We start from the raw sequence: 18,171 nt of genomic DNA, 5'->3' as shown, positions 1-18,171 counted from the left end.
CTCTCTACCTGTTTCTCCCACAACCAGAGCAAGAAGTTGGTAAGGGGAGGCATAATATGACATATTGAAGGATACTATCACAAAGAAGGCACACCAGCAGCTCTACGTTGTTGGGAGTTTCAGGAGATTTGGTATGCCACCAGAGACTCTTACAGATTTCTGTGGATGTACTGTATTCTGACCGCTTGCATCACAGTCTGGTATGAGTCTCCAATGCAAGAGGCTTCGAGGGTTTGGACTCAGCTAGTTCCACCAGGGGCACGACACTCCCCACAACAGGGGATACCAACAAGAGGTGATGCCTCAAGGAGGTGCCGTCCATCACGAATAACTCTCACCAACTGGGACACGCCTCCTCTCATTATCACCATCAGGGAGGAGGAACAGGAGCTCCAAGGCATACACTTAATGATTCAGGAACAGCTTCTTTTCTCTGCCACCCGATTTCTGAACAGTCTATGAACCCATGAATGTTACCTCATTTTTTTCTTTTTGCTTTGCACGATTTATTTACTCTCGTAATTTGTAGCAACGCTTTGCCTTTGCACTGCACTGCTGCTGCAAAATAACAAATTTCACATCATCCAAGTCAGTGATAACAAACCTGAATCGGATTCTTAAAACATGAAGTTTTCAGCACGGAAGCGTGAGTGAAAAGCAAATTATTTTAATTTAAGTGGGGAAAGGCTACAAAATGTTGTGTTCTGAGTGAATTTGGTGTTTCAAGTACATGAACTGGCATGCAGATGCAGCAATGTATGAAGGCTAATGGAACTTTGGCTTATTGGAGTGGTGTGAGTATAAAGGTAGGAAAGTTATGATAAAAGTTACAAGGCACTTGTAAGACTACGTACGTCTGGAACACTGTTTCAGTCTCATGTTGAAGGAGAGGTACTTGCATTGGACATTGGACAATGTTGGCTTATTGCAATGGTGTGAGTATAAAGGTAAGACAGTTATGATGAAACTTTACAAGGCACTTTGTGAGATTACATGTGGAAACTTTTTATCTCATGTTTAAAGAGAAATACATGCATTGGGCATTGTATCCAGAAGATTCATTAGTTTTATCACACAATAGAAGCTGTTGTAGAATGAAGCAACACACATCAAAGTTGCTGGTGAACGCAGCAGGCCAGGCAACATCTCTAGGAAGAGGTACAGTCGACGTTTCAGGCCGAGACCGTTCGTCAGGACTGTAGAATGAAAGAAGGTTGAGCTGGTATTCAGATTAATGTATCACATTACTGTTCATCAAAATGTACAGTTAAATGCTTCATGTGTGTTAACAACCGACACACCCAAGGAGCCTGCGAATGTCACTACCCATTCCAGTACCAATGTAGTAATGCTCACCATGTTCAGCAGAACAACATAAACAGCAGCAGCAGTAACAGAACAATCCCTTTTCTCACCATTCCACCCACCCACACCCTCACAGACACAGACAGACAGGCCTCTGGTCCCTGGACAGACCACCTCCAGGTCTCCCGTCCTCCGACCCAGACTCTAAGATGCCAACCTCCAATCCCTGGCCCAGACTCACAGACCTTGCCTTCTGGACTTGCTGACTTTGCTCTTCAACTTTCGGGCTTTCTTTCAATTTTTGAAAGATGGGAGGTGATCTTATTGAAGCACTATAGGTATTGAGGTGTATTTACAGGTGGAAGTTCAGAAGGTGTTCTCCTGATGGAGGGTGAGTATCTGGAACCAGGAGACAGTTTGAAGATGAGGGCCACCACCCAGTTAAGAGGGCAGTGAGGAGGAACTTCTCTCTGAGGCCTGTAACACTTGGCGTTTCCATTTCAGAGAGCTCGGGGAGTGCAATTATTGATTATAGTCTGTGGCCATTTTATCAGGTATCTCCTAAACTTAACAAAGTGGCCATTGAGTGTATGTCTGTGGTCTTTTGCTTCTGTAGCCCATCCACTTCAAGGTTCAATGTGTTGTGCGTTCAGAGATGCTCTTCTGCACACCACTGTTGTAATGTGTGGTCTTGTGAGTCACTGCCACCTTCCCGTTGGCTTGAAGCAGTCTGGCCATTCTCCTCTGACCTCTCTCATGAACAAGGCATTTTCACCACAGAACTGCTGCTCATTGGTTTTTCATTCCATTTTCTGTAAACTCTAGAGACTGTTATGTGTGAGAATCCCAGGAGACCCGTAGGTGCTGAGATACTCAAACCACTCTTTGTGGCACTAACTGTTATCCACGGTCAAAGCAGCTTAGATCACGTTTCTTCTCCATTCTGATGTTTGGTCTGAATACCTGAAACTCTTGACCACGTCTGCGTACTTTTATGCATTGAGATGCTGATACATGATTGGTGCTTTTATGCATTGAGATGCTGATACATGATTGGTGCTTTTATGCATTGAGATGCTGATACGTGATTGGTGCTTTTATGCATTGAGATGCTGACACATGATTGGTGCTTTTATGCATTGAGATGCTGACACGTGATTGGTGCTTTTATGCATTGAGATGCTGATATGTGATTGGCAGATTTTCGGAAGAAGATGCTGCCAGTGAATTACGTGACCAAGGGCAACATCCTCCAGAAGATTCACAGAACTACTTCTTCCACTTCTTTTACATTTTGTTTTTGTTTTAAATGTGGTGTTGCTACTGTTGGAGCCTTTGATCTACATTTTGGTAGTGTGGTTTCAGAACAATTAAGCAATCTGGCACCTTGCTGCCTCAGAGGTGCTCAGTGAGGGAGTTCAAGCAAACCGTACGGCCTCGAGGCCAAGAAGCCTGGAGATGGGGCGTGAGCCCCTGATTAACTCCATTTCTTTCCAATATTGCCAATTAAAGCCTCAAGGAAGATTTGAATCATCAAGGTGAGAGCGGAAGGTGAGCAAGTGTTCAGCTCTGTCTACCAGCCTCTCACTCGCTGCTTCCAGAGGAACGTCCCTGCTTTAGAATGGTCTCTCTCTCCCTCTTGCTCAATTCTGCTGGAGGACTGTGCTGGACCTATGGGTCTTGGGCAAATTTTAATTGATGCCATTTGTGGATTGGACTCTCTAGTTCATGTTACGATGTGTTTCTGGTTTCTGGTCGCTCCTTTTTTGCTGCTATTTTGGGCAATTTTGATCAGGGTGGCCTGCAGATAATGAAGATTGAACTGAATTGAATATGCCTGGATTATTTTGTGTTTTATATTGTATGTTTTTTGCTCATTTTTTGCTATTTGCATGATTTGGTTTTTTTTTGCGTGTGATGGTAGGGTTTGATGTTTTTATTTGAACAGGTTCCCTGGTTTTCTTTGTTTCGTGGCTGTCTGTGGGAAGACAAATCTCAGGGTTGTATACAGCACACATACTTTGATAATAAATGTTCTTTGAATCATGAATCTTTGAATCTGATTAGATATTTGCTTAAATGAGCAGTTGTACGGGCGTACAAAATAAAGTGGCTACTGAGTGTATATTCGCACTCAGAGGGTTTGGGAGTCAACTAGGGAGAAGTAGGAAGATGGTGTTAAGACTATAACGGGATCAGCCATTCTCTTATTGAATAGCGGGGCAGGTTTGAGAGGGCCATGGACTAATCCTGTTCATGTGTCTTACGTTAGTAGGTTATGAATCCCTAACCATTCCTCTTCCTCTGCTCTCTGTCCCCTACACCTTTCTAAATACAGTTCCCCTTGAACCAGTTACCCTCATTTAACTCTGCATCTCTCCCTCCCCTCATTCCTCAACCCCTACAAGATACAATTGTCCACATACCAGACACATTTCAGACTTATCCATTTCATCCTCTGTGTCGTGGCCAAACCTCCCGTGAAGCCTGGTGGTCTGACAACAATAAAACGAAGTCTTCCCTGCACATCCATCTTCCTGCAAGATTATTGGTTGAGTTTTCCAATGAAACTATCGTTCACGGAAGGAATTCTGAACATAGATGAACACTGTAACCAGTGGGCACTAGTGGGTAGCTCTCTGACCCTACCAGGGAGTGGATCCCAGCCCCAAGTGGGAAGCACAAACTTGTCAACAGGCTAATAGGTCAAATGCTGAAAGCTTAAGGTTGGTAGATGCCATCTAATCGGTATCAGAATCACGTTTATTATCACTAACAAACGTCATTAAATTTGTTGTTTTGCAGCAGAAGTAAAACAGTTACAGTAAGAAATTTTTTTTTTTAAAAGTAGTGCAAATAGATAGCAGAATAGTGAGGCAGTGTCCTTGGGTTCATGAACCATTCAGAAATCCGATGGCAGAAGAAAAGAAGCTGTTACTAAAACATTGAGTATTTGTCTACAGGCTCTTGTACCTCCTTCCTGATGGTAATAAGGTAATAATAAGGAGAACGCATGGTCTGAATAGTGAGATCCTTAATGATGGATGCCACCTTCTTGAGGCATTGTCTATTGAAGATGTCCTCGATGGTGGGGAGGCTAGTAATGGAGCTAACTGAGATTACCATCTTCTGCAGATTTTTCTGATTTTTCCATAACCCCCCCCCCATACCAGGTGGTGATGCAACCAGTTAGAATGCTCTTCATGTTACATCTGTAGAAATTTGCGAGAGTCACTGGTGACATACCAAATCTCCTCAGACTCCTAATGAAATTTAGCCACTGGCGTGCCTTCACTATGTTGGGCGCAGGATAGATCCTCAGAGGTGTTGACACCCAGAATCCTACAGCGGCTCAGTCTTTCCACTGCTGATCCCTCGACTGGTGTGTGTTCTCTCACTTCCCCTTCCTGAAGTCCACTATCAGTTCCTTGGGTTTTACTGATGTTGAGTGCGAGGTCATTGTTGTGATACCACTCAACCAGCTGATCTGTTTCACTCCTATACACCTCTGGGTTTCCAGTCACCGGCTCGGACTCACAGACTCGACCTTTGAACTTCTATCTCCAGATTTATCGACTTCGATCTTCCACTTTCAGATTTCCCATGTCCAGGCTCTCTGAGGTCCGGACTTCAACCTTCAGCTTTGCCCTCAGACTCTGCCGGACTCTGGGTACCCAGCCCAGGACATGTTAATCATGAGTTTGATCTTTGGGCCCGGATTTCTGGACCCGCACAGTGGTACAGCGGTACAGCTGGTAGAGCCCCTGCCTCACAGTGCTATTGACCCAGATTCAACCTCGACCTCTGGTGCTGAATATGTGGAGTTCGCATCTTCAACTTCATTCGTAAGGCCAGTGATGTTGTGGGGATGGAACTGGACTCTCTGATGGTGGTGTCTGAAAAGAGGATGCTGTCCAAGTTGCATGCCATCTTGGACAATGTCTCCCATCCACTACATAATGTACTGGTTGGGCACAGGAGTACATTCAGCCAGAGACTCATTCCACCGAGGTGCAGCACAGAGCGTCATAGGAAGTCATTCCTGCCCATGGCCATCAAACCTTACAACTCCTTCCTTGGAGGGTCAGACACCCTGAGCCAATAGGCTGGTCCTGGACTTATTTCCTGGCATAATTTACATATTACTATTTAACTGTTTATGGTTTTATTACTATTTAATTATTTATGGTGCAACTGTAATGAAAAGCAATTTCCCCCGGGATCAATAAATGACTATAACTTATAGCCAGGTAGGATTCCCTCACCCCAAAGACATGCTGTGGCAGGTTCATTGGCCATAGTAAATTGTCCCAGGTGTCTAGGCCAGTGATGGAATCTGAGTGGATTTGATGAGAATAAGGGGTCGCATGGTAGCACAGTGCGTAACACCATTACAGCTTGTGTTCAATTCCTGCCACTCTCTGTAAGGACATTCTCCCCATAACCGCTGGGTGCTTCACTTTCCTCCCACATCCCAAAGATGGACCAGTTAGAAACATGGAAAACCTACAGCACAATACAGGCCCTTCGGCCCACAAAGCTGTGCTGAACATGCCCTTACCTGAGAAATTACCTAGGGTTACCCATACCCTCTGTTTTTCTGAGCTCCATGTACCTGTCCAGGAGTCTCTTAAAAGACCCTATCGTATCCACCTCCACCACCGTCGCTGGCAGCCCATTCCACACATTCACCACTCTCTGTGTAAAAAACTAACCCCGGTTATCTCCTCTGTACCTACTTCCAAGCACCTTAAAACTGTGCCCTCTCGTGCCAGCCATTTCCGCCCTGGGAAAAAGCCTCTGACTATCCACACGATCAATGCCTCTCATCATCTTATACACCTCTATCAGGTCACCTCTCATCCTCCATCGCTCCAAGGAGAAAAGGCCGAGTTCACTCAACCAAGCTAGTGGGTTAATTGGACACATGGATGTGATTCTACATCGTGCCAGAAGGGCCTGTTCCCACCCTGAAAGCCTAAGTAAAATTAAATGTAAAAAATGACAAATATGGAGAGACCCCCAGTGTGCTTCCATGCTGCCTGGCGTTCTCTAAAGTGAGCAGCACACAGAAAATGCTGGAGGAGCTCAGCAAGTCAAACAGCATCTATGGAGGGGAATAAACATTAGACGTTTCTGGCCTAGACCCTTCATCAAGACACGTCGATTGGTCATTCTTCTCCACAGATGCTGCCTGGCCTGCTGAGTTTCTCCAGCATTTTGTGTTTGTTGCTCAAGATTTCCAGCATCTGCAAAATCCATAGACCATAAGACCATAAGGTATAGGAGCACAAGTAGGGCATTTGGCCCATCGAGTCTGCTCCACCATTCAATCATGGGCTGATCCAAAACTTCCAGTCATTCCCACTCCCCTCCCTTCTCCCCATACCCTTTGATGCCCTGGCTCATCAAGAACCTATCTATCTCTGCCTTAAATACACCCAGTGACTTGGCTTCCACAGTTGCTCGTGGCAACAAATTCACACATTTACCACCCTCTGACTAAAGTAATTTCTCCGCATCTCTGTTCTAAATCCTGAAGTTGTGCCCTCTTGTCCTAGAATCCCCTACCATGGGAAATAACTTTGCCATATCTAATCTGTTCAGGCCTTTTAACATTTGGAATGTTTCTATGAGATCCCCCCTCATTCTCCTGAACTCCAGGGAATACAACCCAAGATCTGCCAGACGTTCCTCATACGGTAACCCTTTCATTCCTGGAATCATTCTCATGAATCTTCTCTGAACCCTCTCTAATGTCAGTATATCCTTTCTAAAATAAAGAGCTCAAAACTGCACACAATACTCCAAGTGTGGTCTCACGAGTGCCTTATAGAGCCTCAACGTTACATCCCTGCTCTTATTTTCTATATCTCTAGAAATGAATGCCAACATTGGGAGCACAAGGACTCCAGAGTCCCTTTGTATCTCTGCATTTTGAATTCTCTCTCCATCTAAATAATAGTCTGTCTGTTTATTTCTTCCACCAAAGTGCATGATCATACATTTTCCAACATTGTATTTCATTTGCCACTTTGCCCATTCTCCTAAACTATCTAAGTCTCTCTGCAGGCTCTCTGTTTCCTCAACACTATCTGCTCCTCCACCTATCTTTGTATGATCAGCAAATTTTTAGCACAAATCCATTAATCCCATAGTCCAAATCATTGATATACATTGTAACAAGCAACGGTCACAACACTGACCCCTGTGGAACTCCACTTGTAACCGGCAGCCAGTCAGAATAGGATCCCTTTATTCCCACTCCCTGTTTTCTGCCAATCAGCCAGTGCTCCACCCATGCTAGTAACTTCCCTGTAATTCCATGGGCTCTTACCTTGCTAAGCAGCCTGCCATGTGCCACAGCTTGTTAAAGGCCTTCTGAACATCCAAGTACATGACATCTACTGCATCTGGCTTTGTCTACCCTGCTTGTAATTTCCCCCCCCAAAATTGCAGTAGATTAATCAGGCAGGATTTTCCTTTCAGGAACCCTTGCTGGCTTTGGCCTATCTTGTCATATGCCTCCAGGTAATCTCATCCCCAACAATCGCTTCCAACAACTTCCCAACCACTGATGTCAGGCTAGCAGGTTTCCTTTCTGCTCTCTTGCGTTAATACTCCAGCGTGAACTTGCTTACTTTAGTCAATTTTTTTTTTGGACAGGAAGATATATTTAAAAGGCAGGATTCTGGAATTGTACGCAGCCCACCCCGGTTTCTGCTGATTCGTCGGACGTTTGTTCCAGATGTGGCAATTTGGAGAGAGTCCCTTAGCAATCTCTCCTTTGGCTGCTCGGAATAAGAGTCCCGCAACTCACTTGGAGCTGGAGGAGGAATTGACTGCTACAGCGGGGAAGTCAACTTTTAATGTAAGTCATGGAAGTTTTAAAGTACCGTTTATTTCGAAAGAGTTTGATATATTTTCATTTTTATAATTTCTTTACAACAACTTTGATATTTGTTGTAAATATTGTGCGGTAGTGGTTTTGATGTGTTCTGTTAAAAAGTAAGCAAGTTGCAAACCATCATCTTGTTACTAACAGCACCCAGATCCCCAAACATCGTTATCTTTTGTCTAAGTTGGCCGATAGATCTTCGCCGAGTGCAGAATTGGTCGTTATATAACATGTATATTTTGCCGTCTTAATATCGCGATTGGAAAAAAGAGTTTCAAAAGGGTCTAAAATGATGCGGGGAAAACTTTGCAAAAAAAAATCTCTGACGCGCGGCGAGTTAATGCAAATATCGCTCCTCATCGAGCCTGTCAGCCCGGGAATGTGATCGAAATTCCCAGCAGAATTTCTCGGAAGTCATTGGAGCGGAGGGTCAGTCGGACTACCCGACTGCAACGGTAATGAAAAGCAAGGAGACGCCAGCTGAGAGACCCCTGAGCAGCTACAACCAGAACCCACCGAGGGCAGGAAGAAAATACAGTAGTTTTTTGGGAAAAACCCAGCATGGGTCGGTTTGAACAATTTTCCATTCTGAAAATTCGAAATTCCAGAGTTTTCTCCGCTGTCCCTGTTTCCTTGACCCCAGTTTGTCTCCCATCCGTCTGTGAGGGGTTAATAGTTCCTAGGGTTAAAGCTGGACCAGCACTGACGTTCAGAATGGAGTCACAAAAGACTGGTTTTGAGAAAGTTTTGTTATCGGGAAGAAGTGCAGGCACTCAGGTTCTAATTACACTCTCCTTAAAAACCACTCGAGCGCCTTCACAAAGACAGCCATTAAATCTCCCTGCCGTGGTAGGATACCAACTGCTGATGGCGGAGCGGAATGAGTTTATTTCAATCAAAACGTATTGGTTTATTTATTTGCGCTCAACAGTTAATTTAGGGAAACGGTAAGCTGTCTAGTGGCTTATCAGGTACAGTACCCAGTTCCACTAGATCTAGGATGTATAAGATGATAAGAGGTATCTGTGCTTCCGGTGCCAAACTAGCATGCCCCCAATCCATTCCTAGCCCGTACTTCTGTGGCATGTGGGAGGAAACCAGAGCACCCGGGGTAAACCCACACGGTCAGGAGGAGGAGGACATGCTAACTCCTACAGGTGGTGGCTGGGATTGAACTCCATTCTTACAGCCTATGCTGTGAAGTGATCTGTGCTAAGCACTTCTCTACCTGTCCTAGACTGCTTGCTGAGGTCTTGTTGACGATTTGATATCCAAAGCTGACTCAACACACTTCCCCCAGGCTTTTTAATCTCATACGCTCCACATTGTTTCCCTCCAAAAGCACAAAAGGAGTTTATAAAGTCCATAAACCAAAAGGCTTCAAAGTGCTGGCATACTTCCTTGGTGACTGGAGCTGGATGCAGTGTGAACGTTGTGATCTGACCACAAGCTTTAGGAGAATGAGGGAGAATCCCGCTGAAATCTATTGACTATCGAAAGGTCTATAGAGTGGGTGTGGAGAGGATACTGATTGTGGATGATCGGCCATGATCACAGTGAATGGTAGTGTTGGCTCGAAGGGCTGAATGGCCTACTCCTGCACCTATTGTCTATTGTCTACTGTCTATTAGGATGTTTCAAATTGTGGGGGAGACTAGGACCAGCAGACACAGCCTCAAAGTACAAGGACGTCCCTTCAGAACAGACACCAGAAGGAATTTCATGAGCTGAATTGTGGTGCTGTGGAATTCATTGCCACAGACAGCTGTGTAGGCAGAGTCTATTAAAGCAGAGGTTGATAATTTCTTGATTAGTCAGAGTGTCAAAAGTTGCAGGGAGGAGGCAGTGTTATGCTCCTATGTGTAACTTCAGATCCTTCTAACACAGCTTCAGTCTCATTGCTGCTCTCAAGACAGCTGCAGTCTGGGTGAGGCGATCACCCACCTCTTTGCGGACCACGTATTTGCAAAGAAAGTCTGGCAACGGTTGCATCCTTTGTTGAGGTTCAACCCTAGCAGCTGTGGAACAGAGGGTTCTCTGATCTATGGGCTGCTCCTAAGAATACATGAAATAATAAGGCACAGGAGTAGAATTAGGCAATTCAGTCCATTGAGTCTGCTCTGCCATTTGATCATGGCTGATTTATTTTCCTTCTCAACCCCATTCTCCTGCCTTCTCCACAGAACCTTTGCCCTCGCTAATCAAGAAACGATCAAGCTCCACTTTAAACGTACCGAAAGATCTGGCTTTCACAGCTGGCTGTGGCATAAACTCCACAGATTCACCACCCTCTGGCTAAAGAAGTTCCTTTTCATCTCTTTATTAAATGGATGTGCTTCTATTCTGAGGCTGTGCTCTCTGAACCTAAACTCTCCTACGACTGGAAACGTCCTCTGCATGTTACTCTATCCAAGCCTTTCAGTATTTGGAAGGATCCAATGAGATCCCCCTCATTTTGCTAAATTCCAGTGAGCTTAGGCACAGAGCCATCAAACACTTCTCATATGTTGGATGTATTCGAGTATTCTGAGACTGACATGAAATGCTGCTAGATCTTAATGTTAGACACTCTTAGGTCTGGCCAAACCTGTTGTTCTTTTAGTACAACGAGGTGTCCATAAGGAAATACTGGTGCCTGGTACATTCCAGGCTTTTGGAGTACGTGCTGAGAAATGGACTGAAGTTTGGTGAAGCCAATGCAAAAGATTTATGGAATTAGATTTGGTTTATTGTCGTCACGTGTACCAAGACACAGTGAAAAGCTTGTTATTCATACAGATGAGATGATTCGAGTGCATTGGGAGGGAGACGCGCACAGAACATCTTCCTACTAAAGGGTCTCAGCCCAAAATGTCATACGTTTAGTCCACTCCATAGATTCCTGACCTGCTGAGTTTCTCCAGCATTTTATGAGTGTGTTACCCTGAGTTTCCAGCATCCAGCATTGTGTGTAGCGTTGAGGTAGAACAAAGTAAAACAATAACAGAATGCAGAGTAACAACTACAGAGAAAGTGCAGGTGAACAATAAGATGCAAGATCATAACGAGATAGATTCCATCTTATTCTACTAGAGACGGACCTGGGCGTCATGGGTAAAACCCTCCCCTCCATTGAGCACATGTATGTGGAGTGCTGTCACAGGAAAGCTGCAAGCTACAAACTCACTTCCAAGGATTCTTCACCTCATGTTCTCAATATTTATTGATTATTTATTTATTATTATTTCTCCCTTGTATTTTCACAGATTGTTGTTTTTGGTACATTGGTTGTTTGTCCATCCTGTTGGGTGCAGTCTTTCATTGATTTTATTGTGTTTCTTAGATTTGCTGAGTATGCCCGCAAGAAAACAAATCTCAGCGTTGTATATGGTGACATATTTGTACTTTGATAATAGATTTAATTTGAACTTGAACTTTGAACTGGGAAATCATTTAATAGTCTTATAACAGTGAGATAGAATCTGTCTTTGAGCCTGCGAAATGTGCTTTTAGGCTTTTGTATCTTCTGCCCAGTGGGAGAGGGGAGAAGAGGGAATGCTGGGTGGGGTCTTTGATTGTGCTGGCTATTTTACCCAAGGCAGTGAGAAGTGTAGACTGACTCCATGGAGGGGACACTGGTTTATGTGATGAGCTGAGCTGTGTCCACAATTTCTGCAGTTTCTTGCAATACTGGGCAGAGCAGTTGCTATTCCAAGCCGTGATGTTTCCAGGTAGGATTCTCTCTATGGTGCATCAATAAAGATTGTTGAGGGTCTAAGGACTACAATCTAAGGTTCTGTCGCCTTTACACATTGAAGTTCAAAGTAATTTATTATTAAAGTATATACTATATATTGTGGGCACGTGGCCAAGTGGTTAAGGCATTCGACTAGCGATCTGAAGGTCGTGAGTTCGAGCCCCAGCTGAGGTAGCATGTTGTATCCTTGAGCAAGGCACTTAATCACACATTGCTCTGCGGTGACACTGGTGCCAAGATGTATGGGTCCTAATGCCCTTCCCTTGGACAACATTGGTGTCGTGGAGAGGGGAGACTTGCAGCATGGGCAACTGCCGGTCTTCCATACAACCTTGCCCAGGCCTGTGCCCTGGAGAGTGAAGACTTCCCAGGTGAAGATCCATGGTCTCGCAAGACTAACGGATGCCTTTAGGTTTTTTTTAACCATATATTACCTTGAGATTCATTTTCTTGCAGGCATTTACAGGAATAAAGAAATGGAATATATACACAAAAATATACATAAATATGAAAAAATATACACAAAGAATCACCAATGTGCAAAAGAAGACAAATTGTGCAAATAAAAAAAAAACAAATAATACTGAAAGCATTAGTTGTAGAGTACAGTACTTGAAAATGAGTCTGTTGATCGTGGGATCAGTTCAGAGTTGATGTGAGTGAAGTTAGCCACGCTGATTCAGGAGCCTGATGGTTGAAGGGTAATAACTGTTCCTGAACCTGGTGATGTGGGACCTAAGGCTCCTGTATTTCCTGCCCGATGGTAGTAGTGAGAAGAGGACATGATTTGGGATGGTGGGAGGTCTTTGATGATGGATGTTGCTTTCTTGTGGCAGCACTCTGTGTAAATGTGCTCAATGTGTTTCCTGAGGTGAGCCTGGAGCCTGGTTGTACGCACCAATTTTTTTTTAAGCTATTTCCGTATTCCTGGGCACTGGTGTTTCCACACCAGGCATTGAGGCCTGAACACTGTGTAAAGAGCCTATCAAGCATCTGAAGCTCAAACTGTTGGAGGAACCCAGCGGGTCGAGACACTTCATCTAGGTCCTCACCTGAAACGTGGATTGTCCATTTCCCTCTACAGACGCTGCTGCTGAGTTCCTCCTGCACTCTGTGTGTTGCTCCGGATTCCAGCTTCTGCGGTCCCCTGTGTCTTCAAAAACCTGACGTTTGTATTGTTCAGTGAGACCACATGAGTAGCAGTGGTGCCTTGTACACAGAATGTACTCTCACTACAAATGTATGTACGTGATAACACTATGAATGCATGTATTGATGACACTATAAATATAAAGAAAGCCGTGCACTCTTTTTCTACTTCTTGTACCATGTGTACACTCAGTGGCCACTTTATTAGGTCCACCTGTACACCGCATTAATCCAAATATCTATTCAGCCAATCAGGTGGCTGCAATTCATTGCATAAAAGCATGCAGAAATGGTCAGGAGGTTCATTTGTGGCTCAGACCAAACATCAGAATGGGGAAGAAATGTGATCTAAGTGACTTTGAACATGCAATAATTATTGGTGCCAGTCAGGGTGGTTTGAGTAGCTCAGAAGCTGCTGATCTCCTGGGATTTTCACGTACAACAGTCTCTAGAGTTTGCAGGGAATGGTGTGAAAACTTTTTTTAAAAAATCCAATGCCTTAATGAGCGAGGTCAGAGGAGAATGGTCAGACTGGTTCAAGCTGACAGGAAGGCAACCGAAACTCAAATAACCACACGTTACAACAGTGGTGTGCAGAAGAGCATCTTTGAACTCCCACCACACATCAAACCTTGACGTAGACGGGCTGCAGCAGCAGAAGAGGATGAACATACATTCCGTGGTCACTTTATTAGGTACAGGAGGTTACTAATTGAGTGGCCCTGAGTGTATATTTTTTGAAAGAAAAATTATTGAAATTTCATAAGAATTACACTCACACTGATTGTTCCCATTCAAAATTTTTGCCCAGGATTTGTCTTAATTTCTGACCTTGCCCATTTTTTTTTTATATATCTCACCTTGACCCTGATGCAGAATTTCCGAGCAGGGAATCTATCTGAAACATAGAGCTCAATAAATCCACTCTCCTCTTCTCTGCTTAGCTTCTCAGTTGTGTTGATCAATACATTGATTATCTTTCTTCAAAGTTCAAAGTAAATTTATTATCAAAGTAGAAATACAGTATATCACCACATGCTACCCTGAGATTAATTTTCTAGCGAGTGTTCTCAGTAAATACAAAGAAGCACAGAATAAATGAAAAACTGCACACAAGATGGACAAACAACCAATGTGCAAAAGACAAACTGTGCAAATACAAAAAGAAACAAAATCAAAATAATAATGTTAATAAATAAGCAATAAATACTGAGAGCACGAGATGTAGAGTCTGTGAACATGAGCCCATAGGTTGTAGGAACAGTCAGTGAAGGGGCAAGTGAAGTTATCCCCTTTGGTACGAGAGTCTGAAAGCTGAGGGGAAATAACTGTTCATGAACCTGGTGTTGTGAATCCTGAGGCTCCTGTACCTCCTACCAGCATCGCGGATAGAGCATGGCCCGACTGGTGAGGATTCTTGATCATGGGAAAGAGTTTCGTTGATCTGTTGTGTGGAAACCTGAATTATTTTAAAGTCAAGTTGATACTAAATTTATTATCAAAGTACATATATGTCACTATGTAGTACCCTGAGATTTATATTTTGCAGAAATTTACAGGAAAATAAAGATATCGGAATCAGAATCCTTTATTATCGCCAAGTATGTGGACACATACAGGGAATTTGATGCCGGTTTCCCTGAGCTCTCGCTATACAGAATCAAAAAGCAAACAAAACAATAGTGCAAATAATCATGAGCTATATACAATGAGGTATACCTGTGTATGTACAGGTGGACTTGGTTTATAATAGACTAAAATTCAAGTGTTCATAAGACTGATGGCATACGGAAAGAAACTGTTCTTGTACCTATTTGTCCTGGCATACAGTGATCTAAAGCACCTACCAGAAGGAAGGAGTTGGAACAGGTGATGTCCAGGGTGTGATGGGTCTACAATGATGCTGCTTGCTCGCTTCCTGACTCTAGATGCATACAAGTCCTGGATGGAGGGTAGCTTCACACCAATAGTCCTTTCCGCAGCAATAGATATGCAGTTATCTACTGAGTATTTTTTAATTTATGAAAAACTAACATAAACAACCAATGTGCAAAAGAAGACAAATAATGCAAATAATAAATAAAAATAAAGAATACTAATTACCAATGGACCCCGCTGTACATCTTCTAAATGATGACTCCCACCTTTCCCTTACGGAAAAAAACACGCAAAATCTGGCTGGCAGGCCTGACTGCAGCTAAGAAGATTGTAGTTCAGCGTTGGAAACCTCCCCATGATATTTCAAATACTCACTGGCTTCGGAACTTTTTGGACGTTTCTTACCTGGAACTTTCATCAGCAAGAGCAAATGATGCACGACCAAACACAATCTTAATGTGGACAAATTTGATATCTAACTTAAAAGATCTTTTGTTAAAATAGGAATGCTTTGTGTATGTACTACTATTCAGTTGATTGGTGGAGGGGAGAGGGATGGGGGGAGAGGGGGTGGAGGGGGCATGGTGATGAAGGTTGGGGGGGTGGCTGGGTTAAACAGTCAAAATGTAATTTGTTGGTGTTGCAATAAAAAATTAATAATAAATAAAAAAAATTTTAAAAAATAATACTGAAAAACAACACATTTCACAACATAGGATGGGAGGTGTCTTGATACAGCTGTACAAGGAGATGAGGTGTAGATAGAGTGGACAGCCAGAGGCTACTACAAGGGGCATAAATTTAAGGTGATTGGAGGAAAGTGTAGGGAGAAAGTCAGACGCAAGTTCTTTTACACAGAGAGTGGTGAGTGTGTGGAGCACCTTGACAGGGTCGGTGGTGGAGGAAGATGTATTGGAAACTCTCAGATATTTAACATGGATGACAGAAAGGTGGAGGGCTATATAGGAGAGAAGGGTTCGACTGACCTTAGGGTAGTTGAAAAGGTCAGCACGATATTGTGGACTGAAGGGCCTGTGTTGCTCTATGTCAGTGATAGTAAAGCTGCTTTACTTTGACAGTCGTCCACTTAACTCACTTGGAGTTGTATCTAATTGAAACTTTCCATTCTTTCAGCGGTGTTGCCTCCACGAAAATATCTCTTGTAATCTGCAATGAGTGAATGACTAACTCCACATTCAGAAAAAAAAAATTTTCAAATCAGATTGGACCCATGTTTGATCCAAATCCAGCTCCAATTGTAAATGTTTGTTGGATTTGAAAGATCCCCTGCTTTGATCAGGTTCTGAAGATTTGATCCAGATTTAATGTAGTTCTGTTCTAAATTCTGTCGAATGCATTAGAGGTTTGACAAGAATCAGGATCTGGGTTGAAGAACCCGAGCTCATCCCTGTAGAAGGAGTGGCCATTGATCTGCCTTGGGAACAGACTTTGGAATTTACCCGGGATTTCTTTTGGAATCTGTGAAGGAAATCACTGAACTTGAGTCAGAGTTCCATCAATTGACATATTCCCTAGAGACATACGAGTGGAGTGAGGCTATTAAGAGTACAAGACCCTATCCTTTTTTTTTTAACAACATCCTTTTCAAACCAACTAATGAAATATACTCTCTCATACTTGTTCAAAGCTGCATAAAAACTTGTGACTATTTTTAAATAGACTGCAAGTTGTTTTAAAACTTTTATTGGGATTCCTGAACAGCAATCTTGGACTTTAATGTTTTGCAGTGATTTCCGCTGAGTTTTCTTTCCCAGTTGAAGCTGTCTGCTCCCCAAGCGAGGTCTGGTGCTGGCTGCTGCTGCTTTGGATCTGGCAGATGTTCGCCATTACTGTAATTATTGCTGTGGCCCCCTCCTCCTTCCTCAATTTGTGTTTCATCTGGAGCTGATTTTCATTATTTTCTCTGCGTCGCTGAAAAAAAACGCGGAGGAGATTTGGTGCCAAGAGTCTGGAAACAAGCAGAGAGTGAGAGAGAGAGAGAGAGAGAGAGAGACGGGGACAGGACGGGATGAGAAAGGAAATGAGGCAGAGAGAAACGTGACAGGGTACAGACTGACAGATGTTCAGTGATTTTACATCCTCGTTACAAGATCTCCCTTACTGACCCCCTCCCCCTCCCCCTGTCAGATATAACCCACCGTCATGCGCTTCTCAGCTGCATTATCCTCTCTGCTGGAACACAGTCAGCCCGTCAATCATGGGTGTGGTCTGGGATGAATAATCTCATGCCAACAGTGTGCCAAATTTGGAGAGTATTTTGCTTGAAAATGTCCAAAGATGTACAGTTTCAGGACTCCTGCTGCGCACAGATGAGAAACTCGCATCTTGCTCTGGACTGGAATTTTCTTGGTCTCACAGGGTAAATAACAGGTACTGCTTTGCTGAACCAAATCGGAAAAGAGTTAGGGCATGATTGCCTTTTATGGTAACAGACAGACAATAATCTGGCAACATTTGTTAGGTATAATGTAGAAGAGAACACACCAAATGTACTTTTGGCAGCCAATTTTGTACGTATGGGTCCAGTTGGCATCCACACCTGTTCATAGGAACTATTTGTAGTTTGGCTTCAGAACAAGATCAGTGTACTGTACCTATAAAGCAGATTCAGAATTATTTATTACATATAAATTGAAACACACAGTGAAATGTGTCACTTGCATTAACAACCAACGTAGCTGAGGGTGTGCTGGGGGCGGCCCGCAAGTCACCACACATACCAGCACCAATAGAGCATGTCCACCATGTTCTGCAGGCAACACAGAACACAACAAAACAAAACAAAACATACCAAGTGAAAAAGCAGCAGGAGTAAAACAAGCCCCGTTTCTCCCTCCCTCCCTCCCACATACACAGTCCTCTAGTTCCAGGACAGGCCTTCTTCTTTGGCCTCCGGCCTCCATTGGACTCGTCAATTCACAGGCAAATGGGACCCAACTTCACCAGCGGACGTGCAGAGATTTGCAAACTTGGGGTCTGGCTATCAGTCCTCGACTTCTCAACCTCCAGTCAACCTTCAGGCTTGGATCTGGATTAACGCAGCTCGGATCCAGACCACTGCTTACTGCTCTCCACATTGACAGCTCCCAAGTCCCTATGTTTTCTTCACTTTATTGATTTGTCCTCGTTGGTGGTTTATCACTGGCATCCATGTATCAAGCATACCTGACTGAATAGCATTCTC

General features: G+C 43.6%; 1 protein-coding gene across 4 annotated transcripts in view; it reads left to right on the top strand.

Moving 5' to 3' along the window:
• kank2 (KN motif and ankyrin repeat domains 2) overlaps window positions 1-18,171 on the top strand; it is a 151,382-nt gene that overhangs the window by 2,077 nt on the left and 131,134 nt on the right. For 3 of the 4 annotated variants that reach the window (XM_063035637.1, XM_063035631.1, XM_063035633.1), the window contains exon 2: window positions 7,972-8,176. The gene's annotated coding sequence lies outside the window, so the exon portion shown is untranslated. Of the gene's footprint in view, window positions 1-7,862; window positions 8,177-18,171 lie in introns of those variants that run through there. The other variant, XM_063035632.1, reaches the window with a different exon arrangement.

The sequence above is a fragment of the Mobula hypostoma genome, chromosome 29, assembly GCF_963921235.1.
Source record: "Mobula hypostoma chromosome 29, sMobHyp1.1, whole genome shotgun sequence".
Classification (NCBI taxonomy): Eukaryota; Metazoa; Chordata; class Chondrichthyes; order Myliobatiformes; family Myliobatidae; genus Mobula; species Mobula hypostoma.
This window is presented reverse-complemented; position numbering and strand designations above follow the sequence as displayed.